The 27,008-nt window shown below is 37.9% G+C and overlaps 1 long non-coding RNA gene across 1 annotated transcript; it reads right to left on the minus strand.

Annotated features, from left to right (window-relative positions):
* Window positions 1-273: 273 nt before the first annotated feature.
* On the minus strand, window positions 274-25,782 carry LOC145539132 (uncharacterized). Its single transcript, XR_014077590.1, has 3 exons — window positions 25,653-25,782; window positions 3,894-4,036; window positions 274-3,336 (listed from the first exon to the last, which is right to left on the minus strand). It is a non-coding gene; the product is annotated as an uncharacterized LOC145539132 (long non-coding RNA).
* Between the last annotated feature and the right edge of the window lie 1,226 nt (window positions 25,783-27,008).

Below are 27,008 nucleotides of genomic sequence, written 5' to 3' on the forward strand. Positions count from 1 at the left end.
TACACACCTAACATCTGCAATGGTCAATGGTCAACTGTATATTTAATCCTCATTACTAGTCCTTTCTCTAGTTTCCTTAATCATCTCTATGTTAAGTGAAATTCATCTGTTAGTAGATTTCCCAGGAAAGAAACCTGGGTAGGGTAATTTTGAAGAACAGCTTGGCTGTGCATAGAATGTTTACCCCTTCCTTCAAGTTGAAGGAAGTTGATGGAGTTTTGCACTGCTTTCTTGGTTTGATTGTTGATGACAATAAGTTTGATGCCAACCTGAATTTCTTTTCCTTCTGATTTTTTTTTTTTCTGCCTAGAAACCCAAAGTGTTCTTTCGTTTTTAAAGTTTAATGATTTTACTAGGATATGTCTCACAGTCAACTGTTTTGGATTGATTTGGGGGAATAAAAGGTGGAGCTACTCAATATACAGACCGAAGTCTTTATTTTAGAGAACTTTTCTTGAACCATGGTATTTAATATTAGTTCCCTTCATTGGGATCTGGGGTGCAAGAGGACAGAGTTAGGAGAAACTTTTACTCTTTGTGTTCTCTGCTACATGTTATTACCTATTCAAAAATAAATAAAACAGTTTAGCAAACCAGAATTTATATTTAGTATATTGAATATGCTGTGCAATGTTTTTCACTGTCAATAAAATTTGTTGAAATTCTAAAGGTACCTGTATATTCAATATATGCTATACAAAGCAGTTTAATGAAAATAGTATATCTTCTATAAGGTCACATTTAAGGCCATTAATCAATGCTATATTTTTGAATATTCACAAAAGAAGTTACTGGATTGGCTTAGTTTCAAGAAAAAGTTGTGCTTGTGATAGTCTGATTTGATTTTCAGGTTGTGTATATGCAATTGTTTTATCCTGTCCACTCCTGTTTTTCACAATCAAAAATATAAAAAATCAATCTGAATTATAATTGTATCACTAAAAGTAAAACCAAACCTTTGTTCTTAAGTATAATTTAAAATGGTTGAATTTGTTATCTGTCCAAAGTTAGTGAATAGGACTTCCTTGCATGCATTTAAAAAATATTAACTCATTCTTCTCTTTTTTCTTGTTTTAAGTTAGTGCTTAGTAACCCGTAAGACTCATAGAAAACCCCAATAATGTAAGCTAGACATGTGTGTTTTTCATATTTTGATTATGTTTTACAGAGATTTGTATGTTTATTTCACTCATTTAAAAATGCATGGTGTAGATAGAGAGATGGAATTACTGAATCATATAGACTCCTTTTTGAAATGTGAATATGTTGAAGTAACCATTTCTATACACCCACTGGAACCTAATTATATCACCCTCTCTTGTAGGGTGGCTTTCTGCACAGCACATGTTTGTATGAGAATAGCTGGAATATGGAAATTGGGTAACTTTCTAAATTTAAGAATATTTTAGTTTTTGCTTTGTGAGTGATAATTAAAGAAAAAACAAAACAACAGCCAGTGAGAAATATACATTTAGCATAACTGTTCCAGGTTAGGTTGACTGGTAGAGAATTTTTTCCAATTTCCACTGTATGCTGTCTCCAGACTAATTTCTTTGAAACTGAGGTACTCAACTTTTCTTTGTGACAGGAAGTCTGCTATGTGAGTGTTAGTGGCTCAGTTATGTCTGACTCTTTGTGACCCCATGGACTGTAGCCTGCCAGGCCCCTCTGTGCAATTCTCCAGACAAGAATATTGAAGTGGCTAGCCCTTCCCTTCTCCAGGGGATCTTCCTAACACAGGGATTGAACATGGGTCTTCCACATTGCAGGCAGATTCTTTACTGTCTGAACCACAGTATGATACAAGGAGAAATTTTTTTTGCTATTGAAATAGAAATCTGGATTCAACTTCTAATTTTGTCACTTACAAGCTTTATGAGGTTAAAAAACGTATTTAACCCCTTTAAGTTCCTTTTCTCCCCCCATAGAAATGGACATAAGAACACCTACTTGGTGATTTTGGAGATTAATTGATAATATGTAAAAAGTGATTAACACAGCTTTCATATATGTGGGCGCACTTATCCATTCTGCTGTCTGCGTTTCTAAAGAATAACTTTCAAAACAGCTGACTCAGCGATGAATTCCTGTGTTATAGCTCTTGAGCTTCTTATTACTAAAAACCAAACCAAACCAAAACAACAACAAAAAAAACCAAAATGAAAGCAGCTTTATGGATAGTTCCCAATTCAGAAAGTTCCTTGCATGAATATTTTCATTGATCTATCCTCTAAGCAAAAGATAAACCCTCCAGGGAAAACTGTGTGACACAAAACTGTGACATTTATTATGATATTCCTGTATCTAATTAACTGGTTGTAGGAAAAAGGCATGTGTGTATCTATGATTTTGTAAGCCTAGAGTATATTAGAGAATCTAAAGTTCATGAACTAAGGTAAGAAATCAGAATATAAGTATCCTCATAATATCTGAGGATAAAAAAGAAATCCCCTCACACTCCTAGTAAAAAACTGATCTATTGTATCACAAAAACATCCAACTGAAATTTCTTTACACCTGTCTAGTCAATAATTGACTGTTTCATAGCCATGGTTCTAAGAAATCACTACATCCGTGGCAGACTCAATAACCTGAACACAACTCTAAGGCTGACATGCACCCGTTCTTCTTCTATAACAAACACAGAAGGCACTTTTGTATCCAACACAAAAGTGCCTCCATCATAGTAGATATTCAGTAAATATTTGTAGAGTATTTGTGTCAGTTTCTAACACTGATACCATAGTCTTACCTCAGTAACAAATACGTCTCAAAACAAACTCTTCCCTAAACACCTACATAATATCAGCAGTTTGCTTTGCTCAAATGTGATTGTGCCTTACTTAAGAAAATGATAGATTAGCCTTGGATTTTTATTTGAATTTTGAGTAGTGGCCTCAAACCTAACTAGTTTGATGGAGACAGTGAACAAAACAGATTATTTTCAAGCTTTTAAGAAACACTGAGATAATCATTAAAAGTTAGTATGCGTTTCTCAAGAAAAGTCCAATCAATATAACTTAACTTAATTTCTTTGCTGCTTCAGTTAATTCCACAAATATTTATTGAATATCTACTATGATGGAAGTACCATTCAAGGAATTAGACAGATATAGACTAATAATACATGGTTCATTGCTTCAAAGTCTTAGTGAAAGGACAGAATACATACATCAGGTCAGTTCAGTTCAGTCGCTCAGTCGTGTCCGACTCTTTGCGACCCCATGGAGTGCAGCATGCCAAGCCTCCTTGTCTAACACCAGCTCCTGGAGTTTACTCGAACTCATGTCCATTGAGTCGGTGATGCCATCCAACCATCTCATCCTCTGTCATCCCCTTCTCCTCCCGTCTTCAGTCTTTCCCCATCAGGGTCTTTTCCAGTGAGTCAGTTCTTCTCATCAAGTGGCCAAAGTATTGGAATTTCAGCTTCAGCATCAGTCCTTCCAACGAACATTCAGGACTGATTTCCTTTAGGATGGACTGGTTGGATCTCCTTGCTGTCCAAGGGACTCTCAAGAGTCTTCTCCAACACCACAGTTCAAAAGCATCAATTCTTCACTGCTCAGCTTTCTTTATAGTCCAACTCTCACATCGATACATGACTACTGGAAAAACCATAGCCTTGACGAGATGGACCTTTGTTGGCAAAGAATGTCTCTGCTTTTTAACATGCTGTCTAGGTTGGTCACAACTTTTTTTTTAAGGAATAAGCGTCTTTTTATTTCATGGCTGCAGTCACCATCTGCAGTGATTTTGGAACCCAAGAAAATAAAGTCTGCCCCTGTTTCCACTGTTTCTCCATCTATTTGCCATGAAGTGATGGGACTGGATGCCATGATTTTAGTTTTCTGAATGTTCAGCTTTAAGCAAATTTTTCCACTCTCCTCTTTCACTTTCATCAAGAGGCTCTTTAGCTCTTCTTCACTTTCTGCCATAAGGGTGGTGTCATCTGCATATCTGAGGTTATTGATATTTCTCCCAGCAATCTTGATTCTAGCTTGTGCTTCATCCAGCCCAGTGTTTCTCATGATGTACCCTGCATATAAGTTAAATAAGCATGGTGACAATAAACAGCCTTGATGTACTCCTTTTCCTATTTGGAAATACATACATAATACATACATAATTGTAGCAAAATATAAAAGTGGTTACTGTAATTGCAGTCTATACATCATACAGAGATAATAAAGAGGAAATATTTTCTATCTTTGTCTATGGTGGTAGCTGGTTTGGGAGTGGAGCTTCTCTGAGTAACATTTTAGTTGCACCTTGAAAAACATGTAGAAATTGAGCAACAGAGAAATTTGGGGATGATAAATTGTACCTTCAGAGATTTAGAGCCATGAGCAAGTTCAGGATATTTATTTGGTTGAGTGGGAGAAATGATGGGCAGAATGATGGATGAATGAGGAAGTGACAGTGATAAAGCAGCAAATATATGATGGAGCTAGTTTGTGGAAAGCCTTTTGTGAATACAGAATTGGAGAGAGGCATGACTGAAAACCAGAGTCCATAACTGACATGGCACACATCCCAAACAGTTTAATAAATGTCTGAGTTGAACACATGGAAAAGGAGGTGATCAGCAGAAGATAGAAGATGGTGTGACTACACAAGGCAAGAATTGCTGGAAAGGAATATGGTGTATGGCAAAATAAGGAATTTAATATGACATGTATTACATCTGAGATACATTTGAATCACCTGGGAGAAGTTATTGAGAAAGTAGTTTATATATGAATTTTAAGCTCAAGGCAGGACTTGGAGATATATTCATCAGCTGCTGGTATGTAGATATGTTAAATTTGATCCTCTAAGAGGTAGTTGCCAAGACAGAATCAAGAATGCAACAGAATGATTGGGGGAAACACTCATGAAGAGGAAGACAGGGAGACCCATAGACCACAATGCTAGTTTGACATCTGTGATATAAGAAGAAGTGGGAGGAAGGAGGTTTGTTTGGGCAGAGTCCAAGATGGCAGTGCAATCTTAAGAAAGTTTTCTCCAGGCTGAAGGGAGTCCTAGAACCAAAACAGAGTCCTGTGGGCTGCAGGGCTGGGACTGCTTTCAAATCTAACCACATTCAGTCGTTGGCTGGGAGCAGCCCACAGAAGCCTGGCCTGGGTGCAGATGTAGTGGCTGACCTGTAAGGGGGTCAGCTAGGGCTGTCAGTCAGCTTTGCTCCTCACCGTAGGAGATTTGAGCAGCCTATTTGCTTGGCTGTCACAGTAAGTGAAAGTAGGCTGTCTGGGTGGATCCTGTCACTCAAGGAGAGGAATGAGCATGAGAAGAAAAGTAAGTATGTAGGAAGGACTCAAAGTACCATCCTCAAATGATCATGAAGAAGAATCAATCAAGAAAATCTAGAATTGATCAGAGGAATCAGGGCCAGGATCTAAGAGTTGAGAAATTCAAGGAGGACTATGATCAACAGCATTAAAAGCTATACAGATGCTAAATGGGACAAAGAAGTGAAATAGATTATTGAATTTAAGACTGGTAGGCTACTGATAACTCAGGGAAGAGGGGATTCAGTAGAGGGATGTGATTATAGCAGATTATGAAACTTTCTAATGAAATCTGCAGTGAAAGGAGGACAGAGATCAGTTTACTAGCTTAGGAGGAACCAAGGAGAGCAGAAGATTTTCTTTAGGATGAGAGGCGACTTAAGCATATTTATTTAGGAAGAAAAAGCAGTCAATGAACAGGGAAAATTCGATGATGGAACACGATCTGGAACAATGTTTGGAGATGAATACAAGACCCAGGTTTAATGTGATGGCGAAGGATGAGTATTAATATATAATTATAATATATATATTAATAATGTATTAATATATCTACATATAAATATGTATTAATTATATATATATAATGTTTTAGCTGGAGGAGAAAATTGGAATAAATTAATTACCTGGAGTATTCATTTGGTTTTCTAGAAAGCAGTATTTTTTCCTCCTGCATATAAAAGTGGAAGGTTGAGGATGAGTGCAAAAACATAAAATGGTGACCTTAGTGAGTGGGAAAGATATATGAACAGAGGCAAATGAGAGTGGTGCCCAGCAATACTGAGGATTGAGTTGAGGTTGGAAGTGGTAAATATGTGAAAAGTCCAAGCAATCCAGTTACACAATTTTTCTCCAGCAGTGTTTGGCCGCTTTGAAGTATCTGTTGAGTAAGCAGATGGTTAGGGACTGGTGACTCAGATGAGCTGGAAGGACAAGAGTTGAGGGACTAGAGGATATAGGCACGATCTGTTGAAAAAGTGGTCCAGGCTAAGCAGGGGAGGAAGAAATGAGGTTTCTAATTTGGGAGGTCAAAGTAATGCCATAAATGACAAATAGCAATGAATGAATTTTATACTTATGAGCAAAGTGTGTAAAAGCATTTTTTGATAATAAGTAGTAGAGTAAGATGAATTAACTATATTTTGGATGTAATGCTAATGCTTGGGTATTAAGCTGAATGGAACTATAAACTCTATAATTAGCTCTCAGTTCAAGATTTTTGCCTGTGATTTAGATAAAGATATGCTTATCAAAATGACAAAGGAAGAATCAATATTTAAAGTCATATTTTATGATAGAACCGAACAAAACAAACATTTTTTTCTTAGCCTTCCTTCCCATGGTAAATGGCATTATCATTTCTAAGTGCTTAATTCTAAAAGATAGACACCATCCATAAATCTTTCTTTCCTCTCTCACATTACATATTCAAATATGGGCAGATTTTGTTATTCTACCCTGAAAATATATCACAGATTTTCCATATATTACTATTTTTATACCATGATCCTAGTCCAAGCCCTCATCATCTTCATCTAGGTCATTGAAAAAGCCTCCTATCTGCACTCTAATCTGGATTTCTCCTCTCTGTCTATTCTCCACTGAGCATCAGAGCCATTTTCAACAATGTAAGTCAGCTCATGCCATTCCTCTGCTTGAAAGTCTCATTACATCTTACAAAATCTCACACCATTATCATGGTCTACAGTGCCCTGTATGCACTGGTTCTTGGCTATATTTTCACCTTGTCTCCTATTATCTTCCACGTCACTGGCTGTTTTTTGCTATATTGGCCTCCTTACTGTTTGATTAATCATGTTTAATATTGTCTATGTGTAAAAGCAATACATTTTAGCTATGTGGGGTTATATAAAATACATTATTAAAATTGACTTGGGGATTTTCCTGGTGGTCCAGTGGTTGAGACTCTGTGCTTCCACTGCAGGGGGCGTGGGTTTGATCCCTAGTTGGGGAACTAAGATCCTGCATGTCATGGAGCATGGCTGTATATATACATACATATACACTTATAATACATATATATATATAATATACATATATAACATGTATATAATATAATATATACATATATACAATATATACACACTCATATATATGTATATAAAATTGACCTGTTTCTTTTTACCTTTTTAATTTGGCTAGAAAATTTTAAATTGTTTATGTGTTTTACATTATACTTTTATGGAATAGCACTGTTGTTCCTTGTTACTATCTCATTGTGTCTTCTGCCAAGTGACTGACTAGAGGTGGGCTAGGGCTGTTCTGAGGAAGAAGGATTTGCAATCAAGAAAAAGACCTAAATTTGGTACAGAGGTCAAGCATGAGGGCAAAGTGAAATGCTAGAAGCACCTTCTGTATCTGTTCATCACTGTATTTGCCTGCTAAGACCTTTAGAAATAATGACTTCTACTTCCTCCTGCTTTGTGAATCTTATGCAAGTTCCCCTTTTGGGTGCTTTCACATAGAACCATACAAGGAAGGAGATGGTGGGAAACAGTTCCCAGATGAACCAATATGTTGATGGAAAATTTCATCATGATTTCTAAAGGTGGAGGCCCTGAGCTATTAGGGGTTTGGAAACCATGTTATAGGAAGAACTGTCTTATGGAACTGAAGATAATCTTTCTGGGATAAAGAGAGGATTTAAAAGAGGCATGCCAAAAAATATTAGGAATACTGTTGTGATAGAAGAGGATATTCAAACTGATCTCATGCACCACAGCCCTGTCTAACTCAATGAAATTATGAGACATGCCGTGTAGGGCCACCCAAGATGGATGGGTCATGGTGGAAGATTCTGACAAAACGTGGTCTGCTGGAGAAGGAAATGGCAAACCAATTCAGTATTCTTGCCTTGAAAATCCCATGAACAGTATGAAAAGGCAGAAAGATATGACACGGAAAGATGAACTCCCCAGGTAAGTAGGTGCCAAATATGCTGCTAGAGAACGTTAGAGGAATAACTCCAGAAAGAATGAAGAGATGGAGCCAAAGCAAAAACAACACACCACAATGCACACAACACCCACAATAAAACAAGTTGTGGGTGTAACTGGTGATGGAAGTAAAGTCCAATGCTATAAAGAATGATATTGCATAGGAACCTGGAATGTTAAGTCCATGAATCAAAGCAAATTGGAAGTGGTCAAACAGGAGATGGCAAGAGTGAGCATTGACATTTTAGGAATCAGTGAACTAAAATGGACTGGAATGGGTGAATTTAACTCAGATGACCATTATATCTACTAGTGTGGGCAAGAATCCCTTAGAAGAAATGGAGTAGCCATCACGGTCAACAAAAGAGTCTGAAATGCAGTACTTGGATGCAATCTCAAAAACGACAGAATGATCTCTGTTTGTTTCCAAGGCAAACCATTCAATATCATGGTAATCCAAGTCTATGCACCACCAGTAATGCTGAAGAAGCTGAAGTTGAATGATTCTACGATAATCTTCTAGAACTAACACCCCCAAAGATGTCCTTTTCATTATAGGGGACTGGAATGCAAAAGTAGGAAGTCAACAGATACCTGGAGTAACAGGCAAATTTGGCCTTGGAGTACAGAATGAAGCAAGGCAAAGGCTAATAGAGTTCTGCCAAGAGAACGCACTGGTCGTAGCAAACACTCTCTTCCAACAATCCAAGAGAAGACTTTACACATGGACATAACCAGATGATCAATAAAAAAAATCAGACTGATTATATGCTTTGCAGCCAAAGATGGATAAGCTCTATACAGTCAGCAAAAAAAAAAAAAAAAAAAAAGGACTTGGAGCTGACTATGGCTCAAATCATGAACTCCTTATTGCCAAATTCAGACTAAAATTAAAGAAAGTAGGGAAAACCACTACACCATTCAGGTATGACCTAAATCAAATCCCTTATGATTACACTGGAAGTGACAAATATATTCAAGGGATTAAATCTAATGGACAGAGTGACTGAAAAACTATGGACAGAGGTTGGTGACATTGTTCAGGAGGCAGGGATCAAGACTATCCCCAGGAAAAAGAAATGTGAAAAGGCAAAATGGTTGTTTGAGGAGGCCTTACAAATAGCTGAGACAAGAAGAGAAGCCAATGGCAAAGGAAAAAAGGAAAGATATACCCATTTGAATGCAGAGTTCCAAAGAATAGCAAGGAGAGATAAGAAGTTCTCCTCAGTGATCAATGCAAAGAAATAGAGAAAAACAATAGACTAGGAAACACTAGAGATCTCTTCAAGAAAATCAGAGATACCAAGGGAATATTCCAGGCAAAGATGGGCAAGATAAAGGACAGAAATGGTATGGACCTAACAGAAGCAGAAGATATTAAGAAGAGGTGGCAAGAATACAGAAGAACTGTACAAAAAAGATCTTCATGACCCAGATAACCAGAATGATGTGATCACTCACCTAGAGCCAGACATCCTGGAGTGCAGAGTCAAGTGGGCCTTAGGAAGCATCACTACAAACAAAGCTAGTAGAGATGATGGAATTCCAGCTGAGCTATTTCAAATCTTAAATGATGATGCTGTGAAAGTGCTGTTTTCAATATGTCAGCAGATTTAGAAAACTCAGCAGTGGCCACAGGACTAGAAAAGATCAGTTTTCATTTCAATCCCAAAGAAAGGCAATGTCAAGAATGTTCAAACTACCACACAGTTGCACTCATCTCACATGCTAGCAAAGTTATGCTCAAAATTCTCCAAGCCAGGCTTCAACAGTATGTGAACTGTGAACTTTCAGATGTTCAAGCTGGTTTTAGAAAAGGCAGAGGAACCAGAGAACAAATTGCCAACATCCATTGGATCATCAAAAAAGCAAGAGAGTTCCAGAAAAACATCTGCTTCTGCTTTATTGACTATGCCAAAGCCTTTGACTGTGTGGATCACAACAAACTGTGGAAAACTGTTCAAGATAAGGGAATACCAGACCACCTTATATGCCTCCTGCAAAACTTGTATGCAGGTCAAGAAATAACAGTTAAAACTGGGCATGGGACAATGGACTGCTTCAAAATTGGGAAAGGAGTATGTCAAGGTTGTATATTGTCACCCTGCTTATTTAACTTTTATGCATAGTACATCATATGAAATGCTAGGTTGGATGAAGCACAAGCTGGAATCAAGATTGCTGAGAGAAATATCAATAACCTCAGATATGCAGATTACACCCCTCTTATGGCAGAAAGCAAAGAACTAAAGGACATCTTGATGAAGGTGAAAGCGGAGAGTGAAAAAGTTGGCTTAAAACCCAACATTCAGAAAACAAAAATCATGGCGTCCAGTCCCATCACTTCAAGGCAAGCAGATGGGGAAACAATGGAAACAGTGACAGACTTTATTTTCTTGGGCTACAAAATCACTGCAGATTGTGACTGCAGCCATGAAATTAAAAGATGCTTGCTCCTTGGAAGAAAAGTTATGACCAACCTAGACAGCATATTAAAAAGCAGAGACATTATTATCATGACAAAGTTTCATCTAGTAAAAGCTTTTTTTTCCCCAGTAGTCATGTATGGATGTGAAAGTTGGACCATAAAGAAAGCTGAATGCTGAAGAATTGATGCTTTTGAACTGAGATTTTGGAGAAGACTCTCGAGAGTCTCTTTGACTGCAAGATCAAACCAGTCAATCCTAAAGGAAATCAATCCTAAATATTCATTGGAAGGAGTGATGCTGAAGCTGAAGCTCCAATACTTTGGCCACAATGCAAAGGGCCGACTCATTAGAAAATACCCTGATGCTAGGAAAGATTGAAGGCAGCAGGATAAGGGGGTGACAGAAGAGGAGATGGTTGGATGATATCACAGACTCAATGGACTTGAGTTTAAGCAAGCTTTGGGAGACGGTGGAGAACAGGAAATCCTTGCATGCTGCTGTCTACGGGGTCGCAAAGAGTAGGGCATGACTAGTGACTGAACAAAATCAATGTTCCATTATGTTGACATTACAAAATTTATTTACTTATTTCACTATTGTTGGATATTTCAGTTCAGTTCAGTCACTCAGTTGTGTCCAACTCTTTGTGATCCCATGGACTGCAGCATGCCAGGCCTCCCTGTCCGTCACCAACTCCTGGAGTTTATCCAAACTCATGTCCATTGGGTCGGTGATGCCATCCAACCATCTCATCCTCTGTCATCCCCTTCTCTGCCTGCCCCAATCTTTCCCAGCATCAGGGTCTTTTCCAATGAGTCAGTTCTTCACATCAGGTGGCCAAAGTATTGGAATTTCAGCTTCTGCATCAGTCCTTCCAATGAATATTCAGGACTGATTTCCTTTAGGATGGACTGGTTGGATCTCCTTGCAGTCTAAGGGACTCTCAAGAGTCTTCTCCAACACCACAGTTCAAAAGCATCAATTCTTCAGTGCTCAGCTTTCTTTATAATCCACCTGTCACATCCATACACGACTACTGGAAAAAAACATAGCTTTGACTAGACAGACCTTTGTTGGCAAAGTAATGTCTCTGCTTTTTAATATGCTGTCTTGGTTGGTCATAACCTTTCTTCCAAGGAGCAAGCGTCTCTTAATTTCATGGCCGCAGTCACCATGTGCAGTGATTTTGGAGCCCCAAAAAATAAAGTCTGTCACTGTTTCCATTGCTTCCACATTTATTTGCCATGAAGTGATGGGACCAGATGCCATGATCTTAGTTTTCTGCAGGTTGAGTTTTAAGCCAACTTTATTACTCTCCTCTTTCACTTTCATCAAGTTGGATATTTAGGTTGTTTCTAATTTTTACTATTTAGATGCATAAATAACTCTCCTTCGTTCAGTACCTAGCAGTCATCGTTGACTTGTCTTGGCTTCTGTGAATTGCTATTACTCATTCTCTAAATCTTCCACTTACAATGTATATTCCTTTCTAGTTCCTCTGTAACGTGTCATAAAATGATTAAAATTTTTTCTCAGATAACTCGATATTTATATTATGCCCTTCATTATGGTTATTTTAAAAATACATGATATTAAATCTCCTTAAATGTGTTTGTCAGAATAGGTAACACAATGACAGGCTATTCATTACATCTTAAGACTCTATTACGGTTTTTGTTAGGGCAATATGTTCTAAAGTGTGCCCAAGCAAAATGTAATTTATTTCAAGGATCTTAAGAACAATTAGTATCTTATAAGTCAATCTCTTAGATAGTCTTGAAAAAGAAAGAAACACCCCTAACTTTTTTTTTTTTAATTTATTTATTTTTTACCCCTAACTTTTAAAATGTCAGAAGATTTAAGAATATAATTGGGGCCTTAGATTGGAATTTTCCCAGTTCTAATGTGGTTTAAGTGAGGAACTATTTCTCTTTTTGATATTAATAAAAAGGGAAAATAAGAGAAATAAAAATCTGTGAGGACTATTATCGGAATGAAGTTTCTTGATAGTCACCAGAATATTTGTTAGTACCAGACTGCGGAGTCCTAAGTTACATAAAATTCTCTCCCCTGATTCCTAACAAGCAGAACACATTTTATATATAAATAAAAAAATAAATATATATCCTGACTCTCTCTCTCTATATATATATGTATTAAACAAATAAAAAATATACTAACAATAAAACAAAAGAAAAAATGAGCTTAATGCAACAATGTTAGCTTCAATAACAATCAAAGAATGAAACGTAGGTTCTGGAGGGAAGTGGAAGGTTTTAGAGAAGAAAGCCAGCACATGTAAGATTCAAAGTGCTTTCAAATTCAGAAGTCAGTATGGTGCATTCACTAAATCCTGATATTCTCACTGTATTCCCGGATATTCAGAAAAGCAAACTATAATTAACTATCTTTGCTTGAATAGGGCCACGGTAGAAATTGCTACAAGATATTACAGGTAAAATGAGGAAAATAAAAAAAAGGAAGCTGATGCTCTCAGAAATAAAATTCCCCCAGCTGCATTCTGAACTTGGAAATTGATTCAAAGTATAATGGTACTCTTTCCTTCCACCCTTACCTCCTAAAGGAAATGGAGTGCAGCCCCAACCAGACCTACAAAACCCTCGTCTAGGACAATGAATCAAATCTCAGAAGAAAGAACCCAGGTATCCTCTAATCTTAGCCTTAGGGAAAGTCTACTGAATGCAGAAATGAACACACCCTGATTCTCACACTGTACCACAGAGGGAAAATGAGAGAGTGAGAGAGAGACTATGAATCAATGAGAATAGTGAGAATTTAGTTAAGTCACTGCTGCACAGTGTCAGACAAATAAAAAGTCTGGACACGGTCCTTCAAGTATGAGGAAAAGAAAAATAGTGACATGGCAACTTCACACATTTGCTACAAATTATAAATAAATAAAGAGACAAATCAATCAGTTCAAGAAAAGAAAGACCACATATAGTTATGTTTATAATGGAGATCTTTTTCGTGGTGGAATTCAGAGCAATTAAGAACATTTTGTGTGTGTCTTCTCTTGTTTCAATGCACAAAATATCCTTTTAGAAATGTGTGGTTGGTTTGTTTTAATGGAAGCAAACACTTAAAGGTGCTAGCTATTCTTCTTTTTCGATTAAAGAAAAATATACAAAATATATATCACTGCTTTCCTAGGCATTCTCCAGACTATGGGGGCCTAAATTCATCTTCAGGTAACTGCTGGTGGTGGAAATCTTTCTAACAGTGACTCAGTTATAAGCATCTACAAGTTCTGACACCAGGAGGACAAATAAGCAGGAATCCCTTAACTCGGATCCATAATAGGATCGGGCTACCATGTGTTCCCTGTTCTGAATGCTGCATCCATTATAGGCTTCTATTTAAAAGCCTGGATAGTGAGAACTTGTTTTAATTAGCTTTACAAGTTAGGGATCATGAAGAGCTCTATCATTTCATTTCCAAATCTGCACCTGGTCTTGAGCTATTCCTAACTCTTCCCCCACACTGCAATCCAACCGGCTTTTCCAATAGTGACATTTCAAGATCCTCATTTGAGAATGCAGTGCACATTTCTCATGCCACAATTTTACTCTGTTTCTTTCTCCAAGAATACCCCCTTTCCACGCCCACAGTTAGTGAAACCACCAGATTTTCCAGGTTGAGCCCAAGGCTCTATTTCCTTCGAGACAGCACAACTGCAAAGTGATTTCTCCTTCTCTGAACAGTGGAACAAAGCATTGCTTTTTGTCCACCGTGGCATTCACTGGCTCTTAACTGCACTGGTATTTAAGTCCTTATTATGCTTTAATTTCCATTCACATTTCTCTTGGTTTTCTCTACTGGATGGTGTTCTCCCCCAGGGCAACTATCCACGGTTTGTTAAGAGTTCTTTACATTCCGCCCACAAGGGAAGAGCTATTTCTGGGCTGGAACAAATCTCAGCAGAGGGACAGATCCATTTTCAGGATCTCAGATGCCTGGAGCTCTCCGTGCCAGGCGATGGCTTGGAAAAGAGGAAGCAGGTTGATTGGCTGGTACTAAAAAGACCTGAGGCTCAACCGCGTGCATCTAATTGGCCCATAAATCTCAGCATCTTCAAGACCAAAGCTTTCTCTCTTTATAGACTCCAAATCTCCTTGAAAGCTGCATGTGTCCTTTTTTTGTTTGTTTTGAAATTTCTTTGTTCTAATTCCCCCAGGATAAAACTATAATGTGGCATTTAGCAGCATTCACTTAGAGTTAGATTCCCTGGGCTTAAATTCCAATGGTACCACTTCCTAGCTCTGTGAACTTACACAGCTTATGTACCATTTCTGTCTCCTACTTTCCTCCTCTGTGAAACAAGGAAAATGACAATACCTACACATATGATGGCTGCTTTACTAGAGGTAAGCACAACAAGTGAAAGATTAGTAATTTTATTGAAGCTGATGAAGTTCTAAAGAAGTTATCATGGAAGAATTGATGCTAAATTATTATTATCATTGATTATTGAGTTGATACTAGGTTAAAGTACTTGGCAAATGGAAATGCAATGTACTGAATAATATTGTTATCACAGTGAGTTTTCTCCTTGATGCTAGGAAGAACCAGGAGTAGGAGTGGGAAGAGAACCTTCATGGGTTGACTTTGTCCAGGACCTGCATGTACTTTTGGCTGGGTTTGGATTCCTCGTGTGACCCTTTATATCCATGGTGCCAACACGGTATTGTGCAGAAAGTAGTGGTAAGATGTGCTTGTCAAATAAATTATTGAGAAAAGCCAAATAAGTGGGATACATAGCTATGGAACACTAGGGCCTACCTACACACACACACACACACACACACACACACACACTCTTTGGACTTTGTGAAAATCTGAAAAGACATGCTTTCACCTTGAACTTAATTGTATTTCCTTAGACATCTTGCCATGAGAAATAAAAACTGTATCAACAGACTTGTCTTATCAAAACTCATGGATTTCTGAAACATATTTTCACAACTGATGAAAGCATTTGAGCAAATATATTGACTTTTTGACTTATACCATATGAAATAGTTTGTTACATTTACAGTTATTAAAACATATATTACTTGTAATGTACTGAGTATTTTTCTCCTACATTTTACTATTTTGTTTGCTTAAATCTAGAAAGGTACCTCTAAATTGGCCTAATTCTATCGAGAAGGCAAACATAGAATATATTTCAAAATGTGGCACAATCCTAGGCATATAGTTGGAGTTCTAGAAATATCTTTTTAAAAATATACAATTCCATATACATATTATGGATGCTACTTGGAAATAATTATAGAACATTAAGATTGGGAGGGACTTTAGGTGTCATCCGATTCAGGACCCTCATTTTATAACTTAAAACTGACAGCTCTGAAGTTATACAATGAAGGACTGACAAAACTTGTCCTCATGCTCAATTCTCGTGACTTTGATTCTAGTGATATCTTCTGCAAATGATCTGAGTTTTGTGTGGAGAAACTGACATATCAGTAAATACTCGTAATCCATCATGACACTGGAGGAATGTGTGACAGATACTGAAGTGCACAGTAAAGGATTTCTGACCCTGTTGGGAGTTGGGGAGAAAATGCAGTGGATTCTGTGTTCTTCACAGAAAATGTAGTGCTAAGGGTGCTTCATATCATCAGGAGGAGTCTGATGGGTGAGAGCCATGGAATAAGCTGAGAGTGAGGTGGTTGGAAGGACATGCGAGGCAGAAGGAATGGAAAGTGCTAAGGTTTGTAAACATGAAAGAACAAAGTGTCAAGGAGTAAGGCAGGCCAGAGAGCATTTTATATATGGAAGGAAATTTCTGGAGATTAAACTTCAAAGGATGGCATCACCATGACCAGACCATAAGGGACTCCATACAACATTTTAAGGAGTTTGATCTTTGTTCTATAAAAAGTAAATAATTTTAAAGGAAAAAAAATTACCAACTAGCTTGATTAGGTTTGTGCTACAGGAGTATTATTCTGGCTGCAATGAATGCATCTTGAAGGCAAAACTGAAGTCTAGGAAACACATCAGGAGCTACATAAGCAAATCAGGAAAAAGATGATGAGTATTGAATTAAGGCAGTGGCAGGCAATGGGATTGTAAAGGAAGGGCAGGTTTGAGAGGGCCTTGGAATATAGAGCTCAGAGGACTTTGGTACTTGTTAGAAGTTAGTTCAGTTCAGTCACTCAGTCGAGTCTGACTGTTTGTGACCCCCATGGACTGCAGCATGCCAAGCCTCCCTGTTCATCACCAACTCCTGGAGTTTACTCAAACTCATGTCCATTGAGTCGGTGATGCCATTGAACCATCTCATCCTCTGTCATCCCCTTCTCCTCCTGCCTCAATCTTTCCCAGCATCAGGGTCTTTTCCAATGAGTCAGTTCTTCACATCAGGTGGGCAAAGTATTGGAGTTTCAGCTTCAGCATCAGTCCTTCCAATGACTGTTCAGGACTGATTTTCTTTAGGATGGACTGGTTGGATCTCCTTGTTGTTCAAGGGACTCTCAAGAGTCTTCTCCAACAACACAGTTCAGAAGCATCAATTCTTTGGTGCTCAGCTTTCCTTATAGTCCAACACTCACATCCATACATGACTACTGGAAAAACCATAGCTTTGACTAGACGGACCTTTGTTGGTAAAGTAATGTCTCTGCCTTTTAATATGCTATCTAGGTTGATCATAACTTTTCTTCCAAGGAGCAAGTGTCTTAATTTTATGGCTGCAGTCACCATCTGCAGTGATTTTGGAGCCCAGAAAAATAAAGTCTCACTAGAAGTGAGTAGTAAGGTAGAAGTCATAGACCAGCATTATGCTAAGGTCTCTGTCTTGAAGGAGAAGTATATTTTGAAGGAAATTACTAAGTTCAGTGTGAAATATACTTGGTTCCAAATGCCTATCTAGACAGAACTCTCAAGCAAGTAGTCAATACTTTCAGCAGAAATTCAGGAAAAAACTCAGGGTAGAAAATGGTGACTAAGAAGTGTGAGAGGGGGATGTAAATTTTTGAGGTGAACATATCGTGATTAAAGCCATTATAATGGGTAAGTTGTTAAGGAAGAGTGTAAAGTTACAGTGATTTATGATTATCTTTGGAAATTACCACTCTCCAATGATGTAATAGAGGAAAAAGATACAAAACTAGAATATTATTTATTATTAATAAAAATCAACAAAAAGTAACTTTATGATGTCTCAGGCTATAAGTTTACCAGTGCAATGTTGAACAGAAGTAATGCAATAATCTGTGTACAGTGTTATTCACATACTGAATACATGTTATGAAATACAATTATGTAGGGTAGCTTTTAAATGGAGGCCCTCTTCTAGCAGTGTACAATATTATAATGAATCATGTTCCAAGGAATCATCTAAAAACAACATCCTTGATAATCATTAAGATCTCATCTTGAAAAATACAACCAATTCTTGCCTATCTTCATCCTTGCCTATCAACGATCTGAGAGTGTTGGATTGTTGCATCTGATTTTGTATTCCCAGTGGTCATTATGAATAGTTTTTGAGAGATTACAAAGAGTGTGTGATTGAAAAACTAGTGTGGCAGAGAGTTTTACATAGTGAAACAAAGAATATTGAATTATAAAGGAAAGAAGAAGGGAGAAGATGGAATTTGAAGTCAGCATGATGAAAGAAAGCCATAGTTGTAGAAAGCCTGAGGCTAGTTGACATCATTAGGAATGTTCCTCTTTCTATGGAGTCAGTTTATACTTAACTGTGAACCAAAGAAAATGATAGTTTCAAGAACAAAGAAAGTGGAGGTGATGGAATTCCAGTTGAGCTATTTCAAATCCTCAAAGATGATGCTGTGAAAGTGCTGCACTCGATATGCCAGCAAATTTGGAAAACTCAGCAGTGGCCACAGGACTGGAAAAGGTCAGTATTCATTCCAAATACAAAGAAAGGCAACGCCAAAGAATGCTCAAACTACCACACAATTGCACTCATTTCACATGCTAGCAAATTAATGGTCAAAATTCTCCAAGCCAGGCTTCAACAATACATGAACCGTGAACTTCCAGATGTTCAAGCTGGATTTAGAAAAGGAAGAGGAACCAGAGATCAAATTGTGAACATCCGTTGGATCATCAAAAAAGCAAGAAAATTCCAGAAAGATATCTACTTCTAATTTATTGACTATGCCAAAGCCTTTGTGTTGATCACAACAAACTGTGGAAAATTCTTCAAAAGATGGGAATACCAGACCACCTGACCTGCCTCCTGAGAAACCTGAATGCAGGTCAGGAAACAACAGTTAGAACTGGACATGGAACAACAGACTGGTTCAGAGGTGGGAAAGGAGTACGTCAATTGTGTATATTGTCACCCTGCTTATTTAACTTATATGCAGAGTATATCATGAGAAATGTTGAGCTGGATGAAGCACAAATTGGAATCAAGATTGCTGGGAGAAATATCAATAACTTCAGATATACAGATGACACCACTCTTATGGCAGAAAGTGAAGAACTAAAGAGCCTCTTGATGAAAGTGAAAGAGGAGAGTGAAAAAGTTGCCTTAAAACTCAACATTCAGAAAATGAAGATCATGGCATCCGGTCCCATCATTTCATGGCAAATAGATGTGAAAGCAATGGAAACAGTTCAGACTTTATTTTTTTGGGCTCCAAAATCACTGCGGATGGTGACTGTAGCCATGAAATTAAAAGACGCTTACTCTTTGGAAGAAAAGTTATGATCAACCTAGACAGCATATTAAAAGGTAGAGACGTTACTTTGCCAACAAAGGTCCGCCTAGTCAAAGCTATGGTTTTCCCAGTAGTCATGTATGGATATGAGAGTTGTGAAAGAAAGCTGAGTTCTGAAGAACTGATGCTTTTGAACTGTGTTGTTGGAGAAGACTCTTGAGAGTCCCTTGGACCACAAGGAAATCCAACCAGTCCATCCTAAAGGAAACCAGTCCTGAATATTCATTGGAAGGACTGATGCTGAAGCTGAAATTCCATTACTTTGGCCACTTGATGTGAAGAACTGACTCATTGGAAAAGACCCTGATGCTGGGAAAGATTGAAGGTGGGTGGAGAAGGGGACAACAGAGGATGAGATGGTTGGATGTTATCACCGACTCAATGGACATGAGTTTGAGTAAACTCTAGCAGTTGGTGAGGGACAGGGAGGCCTGGCGTGCTAAAGTCCTTGGGGTCGCAAAGAGTCAGACACGACTGAGCAACTGAACTGAACTGAAGATACTTTTGCCAACTTTGTTTTTTTATCTCAATAAATGATACCTCCTTGTTGCCATATATCTGACTTAAGACTTTTTCATGCCCATCTTTTGTTTCAGGGGTATCCCTTGGTGATATGATTGTGATACTAAATAGTAAATTGATGCTATTTCTTCTGCCACCATCTTCCCAAATATGTGGGACTTGTCTTTCAGGTGTTGCAGTGGAAACACTGTAGATCAGAAAGAGTGGACCGAGAAGGCTAATGTTTGAAAGTGATCTAAAGGGTGGCATTGGAGACAGCTATAGTGAAGCGTATTGACTATTCATTGTTGCCATTGGACTGTATCTCAGAACCTTGAATGGTGGAGATGTTATTACACAGAGAAACTCAGGATGGTTTAACTGTAAGGCTTCATTTCAATGCTTTCCTAAGTATTAATTGCATATACTGATGTTCACTTATCACAGGTAAATGTAAAACTGATTCACAAAAAAATAATCTTTTTCAAGATTTCAAAGGACATAAAAATCTGTGATGTATAATATTTTTTTACTTCTTAAATGCCCTTTTCTCTCCTAATTCTGCCTCCCAATATTATCTACTATCAATGGAGCTTTGTACACATTGTTTTTGGGTATGTTGATAAATTAATATGCAAGTAGTTTTTTAGGGGCCCATATATTAACAACAGATTTTCTGTGTAGTAAATGTATTTATATAAATATTTAAATAGTTATTTTAAATATGCTCAATTAATTTGTTGAAATAATTTCAGTGAATTGAAACTGCTAGGACTGTGCATGCTTAGTCACTCAGTCATGTCCAACTCTTTGCAACTCCATGGACTATAGCCTGCCAGGCTCTTCTGTCCATGGGGATTCTTCAGGCAAGAATACTGGAGTAGGTTGCCATGCCCTCCTTCAGGGGATCTTCCTGACTTAGGGATCGAACTCGTATCTCTTATGTCTCCTGCAGTGGCAGGCGAGTTATTTACCACTAGTACCATATGGTGCTAGGATTTTGGGAGGATATTCAAAATTTATATTTTGAGTCAAAACTGTAGATTTACCCACAACTGAAGAGATAGTCCTCATCAACTTTGTCTTCCAGTGTTTGAAATCTGTTTTCTAAAACTGTACAAACATTAGGTTTTTGATCTTTGACAATGTGATATTACAAAGATTTTGCTTTCCTTCAGTTATTGTTCAGCTCAGTCATCTTCATATATGCTTAATCTTGGCCAGTGAGTTTTTTGATTTCATATTTATCTGTGTCCCCCCCCCCCGGAATATTAGTGTTTTGTTATTGATTTCTAAGAGCTCATTCATGACTAAGGATCTTTACCTCTTAATCATTTGTCATGCACTGCAAATAAAATACCATTTTTTGTTGTCATTATACAGAAGTTATGAATTGAAATATAATCATGCTCTATTTCTTTAATGTCATCTTAAGTCAAAGCCAAGCCCAATGTTAGTGCTAAATATAGTTTGCACTTCTGTTTCCTCCAAAATTATTTAACTCATATTTTTGACACCATTTATCCTAGTAGTATAATGTGCCATGGCAATATTGTTCTCAAATGGAAAAGCATTTGCATCTGTGGATTTGAAATCATAAGTTGTCAGGATACATTTAACAGGAGGTTTCCTGTGTGCTGTTTTCAGTCTTGCATGAATTCTATGTTCCTTAACAGCACCTGAATACAGGTGCTAGAGAGCTGGCAAGCTGGCTTTCGGGAATAATAGAAATTCATGTATCTCATTCGTATGGAAATTCCATATGGTGAACAGCAGCCATTTACAACTCTTCCCTTCCTATATGTAAAGTAACTTTTACGACCCCCTCTATTGAGAATGATTCTAGCCTCTGGCTTTCTGGATGACTTGTTAGATTTTTGATACCTGTTTCTGCTAAAAAGGGCTATCTTGTAGGAGAGTATATATATGCCCACAATATGTTAAATAAATGCCTTTGTTCCATCAGAGCACTGGTCCCCATGTCTCTCTCTCTCTCTCTCTCTCTCTCACCCTCTCTCCCTCTCTCTCTCTCTCTCTGTCCCCTTCAGGAGGCTCAGCCTCTTTTCTTCCTTCTTTCTCTTTCTTATCGGTCGACTCTGTACCCCCAAGTTCCAGTCCATTAAAGGACCACAAAAATAAATTATGAAATTTTTGTCATCAAAACATAGCTTTGAGCAGTTTGGTGGTTGAGGGTGTTTTGATTTTATCTTATTTTTACCATTTGGATCATAATTTACACTTTGATGCTATCCAGAGCCCAAGCTGAAAGTGAAATTGCTAGTCGCTCAGTCTTATCCAACTCTTGGCAACCCCATATTCTGTAGCCCGCCACACTCCTCTGCCATGAAATTCTCCAGGCAAGAATACTGGAGTGGGTTGCCATTCCCTTCTCTTGGGGATCTTTCTTGCCCAGGCATCGAACCCAGGTCTCCTGCAGGCAGATTCTTTACCGTCTGAGTCACCAGGGAGCCCAGAGCCCATGTTAACTAGTAAAAACAGAAGATATTTGAGAGTCAACTCTTAAATCAGAATAAAATCATTTTTCAGATTGTTTAAAACAGTGTTATGGATGTGACTACAATTTGCAACTGCTAGGCTCGTGTCAGTGCAAAATGATGTTATATTAAAAACATGTTGTTTAAAATGATTTCACTCATTCAAATGTCACAGAACCTCATCAAGCTCATCATACCTATATAGCTTAAAATTTAACCTAGTAATTTTATGATCTGAAATTGTGCATCTTTTTTGATGTTTCTCAAAAAGATAGAAAAGCTGGAAAAAATTTCATTTGGGTGGATGTCAGGAAGTGAGATTCAATCAAAGACTCTTGAGAATGTTCAAGTCAAGATAAAACTGAAGATTAAACTGTTCCAAAAGCTATTTTAAGTAAAAGATAAACCTTAATTTTAGCATTGGTAATGGGTAGTTTAAACTGCCTTAAATGATAACAAAAAAAGAAGAAAATGCTTTATACAAGTCTAGAAGGCCATACTTAAAACTCATTAAAAGTTGCTTGCAGAATCTTCATAGATTTTTCAAGCTTTAACAAAATGACAAGGCACTTCTCGAATAGGCCAGATGACTGAAAAGGTTATTAAGATAGACCTATCTCATATCTTACAACATAACACTCATGATATATATTATTTTATTCTTTTAGAAAGTCAAGACATACAAAATGATTGGCAGGAGTTTTTTATCAGAAGAAAATCTCTTAGAATGAGAAATGAATGCTTCTTTCCACACTCAAGCTCTCTGGCTACATAAAAGTATCCATGGAAACCCTTACCTGTTGAAATTCTAATATGCACACACAAGGTTATTTTCTTTTACATTTTACTGCAACAAAAGCATGAATAGAATGGAAAGCATCAAACGATTAGAAAACTCTCAAGCGTTATATAACAGTTTTAGACAAAAAGCCCATTATATTTTAATAGTTTCTACTTGGCACAAGACCAAATGACTTTTCAGAATATGTTCATTGATAGATAAAATAAAGATAATTAGATGTCCCATCATACTTATGGAAACAAATTTACTATTTTATTTTTTTTCAGAACCAGAATTGATGCACATTCAATTTAAATACTATTTCACCATTTGCCAGTCAAATAAAAAGTGTGGTTAAAAAAGGAGATCATTTCTAAAGCCTCATAAAGGTAGATTGCACTTGGGTAAAGTAGGGAAATTGAAGAAAAGGAGCTAGAGAGAACTGATGCCTCCAGAGGAGTGACAGCCATGGTATTTAGTCAAAGAATTTCTGTAATTGGCAATTTCATAGAATGAAAGAACTGTGGGAATAAGTGAAATTCACCCAAATGAGAACAAGCAAAGACTAGATATTCAGGACTTCCTCTAGCAAGGGAGTCCGTTACAGTCACTTGTGTCTTAGTAGAGACTCAAAGACAGGCAGAATGGGAAAGGTTTAGGGTGAAGAAAATGGAAGGGTTTTTTTGGATGCTGATGGTGTGGGGAAGCTGGAGGCAGGCTAACAAGACGTAGGACATCCTACATGATGGGTTAGGGGTACATATTAGGCTTTCTCCAGGGGGTTCTAATTTCTAAGCTGGCACAGAGTTATTAATAAAGTTCTGATCATCTGGGGCCAACTGCTACAGAAAATATGGTTTAGCTTTCTGGACTAGTTGCAGCAGGTTGTGGGTCAGAGTTCTGTTTTTATATATCTTCTGGCTATTGTCTGTTTGTATATCTAGCCTATTGAGACCAAAGGCTGGTCAGTGATTTCACTAACTAGCTAAAATTACTGGAGTCCCAAGGCAGCCATATAAAGAGTAGTGAGCTGAGGATAGGAAAATGAGTAAAAATAAGAGAGAAAGGCTGCAGAAAGAAGAGAAAATTAAAGAAATGGAAAGAAGAGTAAATTGCAGTTTGAGAATAGGTAGCGGTGGGAAAAAGAAAAAAATAAAACAAGCAAACAGGTTAAGTCTTTTTTGTGCCTCTCTTCTGAAAGGAGGTATTCTTGTGTAATGAAGGACTTAGTAGGTCCATGCATTTTAAATGAATTAAGATATATTCAATTAACTGAGGGTATCAGATACATAGGATAGGCAATGTAATGAAATATAAAAACCCTTTGGTATTTTAGTAAACATGTTTTAACACTGAGCCATTGTTTGTGTACCAGGGTTATTTTTCAAAACTAGATTAAGTTGTATAATTTTTCAAGTCAACCTTAGAGATCAAAATGTCTTTTTATCAAGGGCATATGGGCAAGGGACAAGCACATCTACCATGGAGTATTCAGCAGTCCTTTACTGTTTTATGCCTCAGACCTTCTGCCCAAACTTCCCACAGCTTGCTCTGGTCCTGCCGATCCACATCATTCTCTGTTCCTGAGCCCATCTGTGCTATCTTGGCAGCTGAGAGTTCACCTACTCTCTCTCTCTCTCTAATGTATGTTTTTGTTTTGAAAACCCCCAAACAAAGAGTAAGTTTATTAATTTCACTTTTGCACATGAAAAGTTGCCACATTACAGGTGATTCTGGAGTGAGGGAAACTGAACATAGCTGTGAGGGGCCTCAAGTCTAGGGCCAGAGTCTGGAATGAATGCCAGGGTGGCTCCAACAACCCCTAGCAGAGAGAAAGACGGTAGCACATTACACCCACTCAGTTCTATTCTCTACTCAGAGAAGCAGAAAACAATTATTTTCATTATCTACATATTTTTCATTTTGAAAGCATTCTTTAATTTTTCAGGATTTTTTTTTAAGGAAATCTAGTTCTGCTTTATAAATGTCACATGAGTCATATGGACAGTAGAACAGTGGAGGAAATTAGCAATAAGATATTCTATTTGATTAGTCATTCACAATTGATTTTTTCCCCTTAATTTACCCATTACTGGTAATTAGTAATGTTGCTTTTTACATACCTCACAAAATCTGGACCTTATATTTCAGGACAGTTCATGGCTCAAGGGGCATTTCATTTGTGTCCTTTCTATTTATGGGTATCAAAGACTTTGAACACACAGGCTCAGCCTTGTCGTACATTTTATACAAATCCTGACAGGGCCTGTGAGTGTAGATATCTACTTATTTTATTTAGTAGATACAATTGGAATCGCCTTGGTTCACAGAGCATCTGAAATAGTTGCCTTCATACATATTCACCAGTCATCTATCTTCCTCCCAAACCTTACTGTATGACAGTTTTCTGTTATGATTTCTTGATTGTCATATGAGCTAACCCTCAACACAATTTCAAGTAATGGTTCTGCTCACCTTTGTCATGTACCTTATTATGGGAGATGAAGGAAAACTCTGTTCTTCAAATATCTCGCTACTGAATCATATTGTTAGGGGAAGCCCACTGATAGAAACCACCCACCCTGGCCAGGCACCATAGTAACTATTTGCATGAGTTGTTTTACGACAGGAGGTCCTGCTAAGGAACACGGAACTAATAAGCCACCAACCACCACCAACTGGAAGAGTTCGGGAAAGGTCAAAAGGAGACACCGCGTGTCCATCCACTTCCCAGAATCCCTCTCGCTAGCATCCATCTTGGCCGAACGATCTGTGCACCACCAGGAAAGACTCTGAATTAGAATGATTGGCCAAAGACCACCTGGAAACTAATCCCATCACCATAAAACCGGAGACTGCAAGCCACGTGGCAGAGCTGTTCTCCTGGGTTCCCTTACCCTACTGCTCTCCACCTGGGTGCCCTTTCCCAATAAAATCTCTTGCTTTGTCAGCACATGTGTCTCCTTGGGCAATTCATTTCTGAGTGTTAGACAAGGGCCCAGTTTCAGGCCCTGGAAGGGGTCCCCCTTCCTGCAACAATATCATGTTCAAACAGATCTCCCTGAAGCCACAATTCAGGCCCATAAGAGATGGCTACTGACCTACATCTCTCAACAGTCAGCCTCAATTAAACATGCAAGTGATTTCCAACCAGTCATAAATGTGACTTCACAGCTTCCCTTATACACGGGATGAATTTAGACCTCCAGTTGGATTATCTGTTGATCCTGGTCCCATTTAGCTCATTACCATTTTCCCATTAGCCTACTGTACAGAATTATCATAGTATTTGTGTTTATGGGAATGACAAGGATATGTCCAAGGGAATGAGTCGAATGGCCATGTACTCTGTGTACACTCTAGAGACATGATTCATGACCCAAGAGTTCAGCTCTTGGCTTAGACAGTGGCTAGCTATATAATTTAAGAGGAGTGATAGTTTGGATCTTTTTCTTCAGCTACAAAACATAAATTGCAATTCTTCTATCTTAATGATTTTGTAAGGATTTAACACTGGTGGCTCACTGGTAAGGAATCAGCCCGCCAACACAGGTGATACAGGTTCTATCCCTGGGTCAGGAAGGTCCCCTGGAGAAGGGAATGACAACCAACTCCAGTCTTCTTGCCTGGGAAATCCCATGGACAGAGGAGCCTGGTGGGCTACAATTCATGGGGTCACAAAAAAGTCAGACTTAGTGACAAAACAACAACGAGATAATAAATATAATGTAAGGTAAAGCTACATAATGTATATAAGATATCAAGTACAATTTAAGTAATGAGTACTGTTGGTACTTTATCCCCTTTGGTAGGAAAGAAGACCTCCTGGAA

The sequence above is a fragment of the Giraffa tippelskirchi genome, chromosome 2 (assembly GCF_054371585.1).
Source record: "Giraffa tippelskirchi isolate mGirTip1 chromosome 2, T2T-mGirTip1v1.2.pri, whole genome shotgun sequence".
Lineage (NCBI taxonomy): Eukaryota > Metazoa > Chordata > Mammalia > Artiodactyla > Giraffidae > Giraffa > Giraffa tippelskirchi.